A 6000-nucleotide genomic window follows, 5' to 3' on the forward strand; every position below is an offset into this window, starting at 1 on the left:
CTTGAATAGTAAATTAATTTTTTTATTGCTCATTTCTACAGTTTCCCAGGATGAAAATACAGATGTCCGCATGACTGCTTCATTCAATTTTGTTCTTTCCTTACCCAGCCTTCAAAATGAAATTTGGTATTTTTAAGTTTGTGTATTATATGTAGGTGTATATATATATCCACACACACACACAAATCACATTTTTTGCAAGTATTTTGAAGGTTGTGTTCACAATAAACACTTATTTAATATGGTTTTTCTTTTTTTCCACCTTCATTAATTTTCAACAGATAACTATATAATAAGAGGGCAGGGGAAAGGACATTTATTTGTTCCAAAATACTGGATTATCAACCACCGTACTGCTTTCTGTGTCTATGAATTTGGTCATTCTAGGTACTTCATATAAGTAGAATCATACAGTTTCCTTCTTTCCTCCCTCCCTCCCTTCCTTCCTTCTTTCCTTCTTTCCTTCCTTCCTTCCATGTAAGCTCTATGCCCAATGCGAGGCTTGAACTCACAGCCCCAAGATCAAGAGTTGAATGCTTGGGGTGCCTGGGTGGCTCAGGCATTCAGCATCTGCCTTCGGCTCAGGTTATGATCCCAGAGTCCTGGCATTGAGCCCTGCATCAGGCTCCCTGCTCAGCGGGACACCCGCTTCTCCCTCTCCCACTTCCCCTGCTTGTGTTCCCTCTCTCAAAATTGTATCTCTCTCTCTCTCTCTCTCTGTCAAATAAATAAATGAAAATCTTAAAAAAAAAAAAAAAAGAGTTGAATGCTCTACTGACCAAGCCAGCCAGGTGCCCCCAGTATCTGTCCTTTTGTGACTGGCTTATTTCACTTAGCATAATAACATCCTTAAGGTCCATCCACGCTGTGGCATGTGTTAGAACTTTTTTCCTTGTTAAGGCTGAATAATATTTTATTGTATAGCATATATCACAGTTTTAGAGCTGGTATTTCTACACAATGTGAAATACCAAAGTTACATATACACGTGGGGCTCATTATATTCTGAGCTCATTATCCTAGTGTGTTATTCAACTGGTCTTTGTGACCTCTCTTAACTATTTGGTGTTGTGTAATTGTTGATATTTGTTAGGGAAAGTCCCTGGTTCTTGATTTTCTTTTTCAGAAGTTCCCTGCCTATTGCCCTTTCCTGTCCTACGTACGTTTTACCATCATTTTATTAAGTGCCCAAAAAATCCTATTGCATTTTGGTTGAAATTGTTTTGAATCTATAGATTAATCTGGAAAGAACTGACATCTTTATGATACTGCCTTTCTCTACTCACAATTCTGGGTCTTTGTATTTACTTAAGTCTTTGAAATATATTTTAGTAAGCTTTGTGACTTTCTTTCTAAGGGTGTTGCATTTGTTACATTTATTCCTAGTACTTGCTATTCTCTGATTCCCAATGGTGTCTTCCAGTTGTTTGTTCATAGTACAATGAAATATATCAATCTTGTAATCTGCCCACTTGCTAGGCCCTTCTATTTTTTTGAATACTTGATCCATAGTTTGTGTGTTTTAAATGTTAGCCATCACATCAGCTGCAAATAATAAATTTTATTTTTTCTTTTACAGATCTTATGCCTGTAATTTCTCTTATTTTCTTGTACTATATAGGGCTTTCAACACCACATGAAATCGAAGTCATTAAAGTGAGCATTGTGATATCTGTTCTGATTTTAAAGTGAATGATTCTATCAGTACCCAATTAGGATGACTTTTTTTTTTTTTTTAATTTATTTGACAGGGAGAGAGAGAGATCACAAGTAGGCAGAGAGGCAGGCAGAGAGAGAGGAAGGGAAGCAGGCTCCCTGCTGAGCAGAGAGCCCAATGCGGGGCTCGATCCCAGGACCCTGGGATCATGACCTGAGCCGAAGGCAGAGGCTTTGACCCACTGAGCCACCCAGGCGCCCCTAGGATGACTTTTTTCCCTCACTTTTCATACAAAGTTTTTCTTTGTATAAGAATTTTTTCTTCTATTTTTAATTTACTAAGTTTATATTAATATATGTTGAATTTGGTCAAATACCTTTTTTTTTCTTTTTCTCTGTTAATGTCATAAATTATATTTATGGATTTTCTAATATTAAACTATCTTGCATACATAGGATAAGCCCAACTTAATGGTGTATTATCTTCTTCTATATATAGTTGGCATGAATTTGTTAATTGAGTTTTGTTTCAGAATTTTTAGAACTACAGTTGACCCTTGAGCAATGCGGGGATTAGGGGCACAGACCTCCCACACAGGTGAAAATCTGCAGATAACTTTTGACTCCCCCAAAACTTAAATACTAATAGCCTATTGTTGAATAGAAACCTTACTGATAAGGTTTCAGAGCTTTTGCCTTTAAGTTTAAAATTTTTGTTTACATAGACATTTAAAATTTTTATTTCCTAAAATTTTTAATCTTTCTTTTATGAATCTCTTCCCCTTTTGCTTTTATGAGTAGAAAGTTATTATCTATCCATTGATTATGTAAATTGTCATTAACACTCAAATGAGGTATTTTTACTTTTTTTATTGCAGTATAATTAACAGTGTTGTATTAGTTTCAGGGGGACAATGTAATGGTTCAAGGATTCTATACATTACTCAGTGCTCACCATGACAAGTGTACTCACCATCTATCACCAAACAACATTATTACAATCTTATTGACTATTCCCTATGCTGCAGCTTTCGTCTCTGTGACTTATTTATTTTGTAACTAGAAATCTGTACTTCTTATTCCCCTTTATCTCTCTCACCACTCATACACCTCCCCTCTGGCATCCATCTGTTTGTTCTCTGACTTTAAGAGTTTGTTTTTTGTTTGTTTGTGACTTTTTTATTTACTTTGTTTCATAATACCGCATATGAGTGAAATTAAATGGTATACCCTTTACGTCCATCCAGATTGTCGTACATGGCAATATCCCATTCTTTTTTTACGGCTAAGTAATATTCCATTGTGTGTATGTGTATGTGTGTGTACACACACACACATACAATTCCACTGTGCCACATATACCACATTCTTTACTTATCCATTCATCTATTGATGACTACTTGGGTTGCTTTCATATCTTGGTTATTATACATCATGCTATAATAAGCATAGGGGTACACATATCTTTTCGAATTAGTGTTTTCATTTCCTTTGGGTAAATACCCAACAGGAGAATTACTACATCATATGGTAGTTCTCTTTTTAATTTTTGATGAACCTCCATACTGTTTTCCACAGTGGCTGCACCAATTTGCACCAATTTGCATTCCCACCAATAGCACAAGAGTGTTCCTGTTTCTCCACATCCTTGCCAACACTTGTTATTTTAAATAAAATTCTCATATTTAGTGTTGAAAAATTTCTACACCAAGAAAATTTCTTATTGCTAATTATTTAAACCCACTGTTATGAACTTCCTGAAGAAATGACCTTCCCCCATTCTTTCAAACACGGGATTTCTGCTAAAGTGTAGTGTACGTCTGAAGTGTAGTGTGCGACTAAGTTAATGTCCTTATTCTCTTACTGGAGTAATAAGAAGCTCTTTGAACTTTCTACTATTCATCTAATGCTTCAAGAATTACAGGGGCGCCTGGGTGGCTCACTGGGTTAAAGCCTCTGCCTTCGGCTCAGGTCATGATCCCAGGGTCCTGGGATCGAGCCCCACTTCGGGCTCTCTGCTCCGCGGGGAGGCTGCTTCCTCCTCTCTCTCTGCCTGCCTCTCTGCCTACTTGTGATCTCTCTGTCAAATAAATAAAATACTAAAAAAAAAAATAAATAAAAAGAATTACAAAGGACAACACATCCAGAGCATGCCTTTCTCTGTATTAACCTAAATTCAACTCTGTTCAATTTGGGTTTGACAAAATGCAACTCCCTGGCCTCCAATGCAAACCATTAGACTGGCTTATTATTATTTTATGTATATGATATGTGTGTTGCTTATTTGTAAGATTGTGAAAATTGCCAATGTAACTAAAAGTCTACCAAGTAAAGTTATCAGGAGCATCATTTATCATGAAAAGTAGATTTTTTAAAAAAGATTTTATTTACTTGACAGAGGGAGATCACAAGTAGGCAGAGAGGCAGGCAGAGAGAGACAGGGGGAAACAGGCTCCCTGTGGAGCAGAGAACCCGATGTGGGACTCCATCCCAGGACCCTGGGATCATGACCCCAGCCGAAGGCAGAGGCTTTAACCCACTGAGCCACCCAGGCACACCTAGATTTTTTTTTTTAACTTTTAATATGAAATCTGTAGAAGCTGTGGCATTTTTGGTCTGATTCAATTCAACTTAGTAAGTACTAAGTTGAACTGAATCAGTAGTAGTACTTAGTAAGTAGTACTAATGTAGAAAATGGAATTTCCAGAATTAATGACAGTGGGTTACTTTTTTGTAAGAGTGTTACAGGAAATTTTTTTTTTTAACAGGAAATTTTTAAAAATTATGTGATTATTGGGCACCTGGGTAGCTCAGTGGGTTAAGCCGCTGCCTTCGGTTCAGGTCATGATCCCAGGGTCCTAGGATCGAGTCCCGCGTCGGGCTCTCTGCTCGGCGGGGAGCCTGCTTCCTCCTCTCTCTCTGCCTGCCTCTCTGCCTGCTTGTGATCTCTGTCTGTCAAATAAATAAATAAATAAAATCTTTAAAAAAAATTATGTGATTATTTGGAATAAAATTGGTGTTTGTGTGGGAAAGAGGATTAGATCATGTTGTCATTCTTTCTTAATACATTAGCCATTTCCCTTTCAGAAGCAAAAGTCCATAACTTTTAACTTGCCATCTTCATATCATAACTTTTGTATAGATCCTAGATTCACAAAAAGTGATTTTTTTATTGTGCTGTTCACAGAGTACTTAAAGACAGTTTTTTTTCCTATTTTATTTTTTAAAATAATTATCACCAAAGTATATATGCACAACAGAAGTTTAAAAAAAAACCTGAAAAAACTTAGCCAGGGATATGTCTTGCTACAGCCAAAGATGAGTGAAGTAGCCACAAGTCTGGGTGAGGCAGAGGTTTGGTGGGACTTTGGGCAAAATACTGCAGAACAAAGAGAAGGAGCATGGTCCTAAACACTTATAAAAGTATGCTCTGTGACTATATAATCTCATATCCAGAAACTGGGAGAAATTTTCAGGAAACTTCTGGTCTCTTCAAAAGAGCGTAAGAAAACATGCTACTTGCGAAGCAGAAACAGAAAGCCCTAAAGAGAGAACGGGCTAAGGTGAGTGAGTATGGTGACACAGGAACTAAAGAACGCGGAACAAAAATGCACAGCAGACACTTCAGAAAATGGAATCGGTGTCACACACACAAAGAGCAGCTCTCAGAATGCGGAGCACCTAGAGAGGGTACCAACAAGAGAGTGGACAACCGATGGTAGAACAAAGGTTGGCACTTTAACATGGGGTGCTTGATGTTTCTGAAAGAGCACAGAACAGGCAGAGCAGAAACATTGTTCAAAGATAGAATGAATAAAGATTTGGGGGGACCAAAGAAAGATCTGCATGTAGAGATTGAAAGAACTCATCATGTTCCAGAAAAATCACTGAGAAAAGCATTCTATAATTAGACACATCCTGTAATTTAGACACAAATTATAATTTAAAGTGTTAAATTATGAGGATAAAGGCAAGAACAAACAAAAGCCAGTAACCTATAAGAGAAGAAAAACCAAGCCATCCTTATGCCATGCCAGGTGTTGATAGGAAACTACCGCCTTGCATTTTGGAGAGGGAAATTTTAATCCAAGAATTTATACCTAGTGAAGATGCCTTCACAGGTGAAGACAGTGGAAGAAAGACATTTTCAGATATGCAAGTGTTCAGAAATTACAGCACTTCTTAAGAAAAGAGGCTACTTAGATGATTCCAACCCATTTAGACATGAAAGAAAATTGGGATTATTAAATCCACCTCATACCAAAAGACCGTAGTGGAACTGAAAATATTTAAACATAAATAATTTAAATAATTGTTGTAAATCTCTTCATTAAATGGGGTGAA

The sequence above is a fragment of the Meles meles genome, chromosome 16, assembly GCF_922984935.1.
Source record: "Meles meles chromosome 16, mMelMel3.1 paternal haplotype, whole genome shotgun sequence".
NCBI classification, from domain to species: Eukaryota; Metazoa; Chordata; class Mammalia; order Carnivora; family Mustelidae; genus Meles; species Meles meles.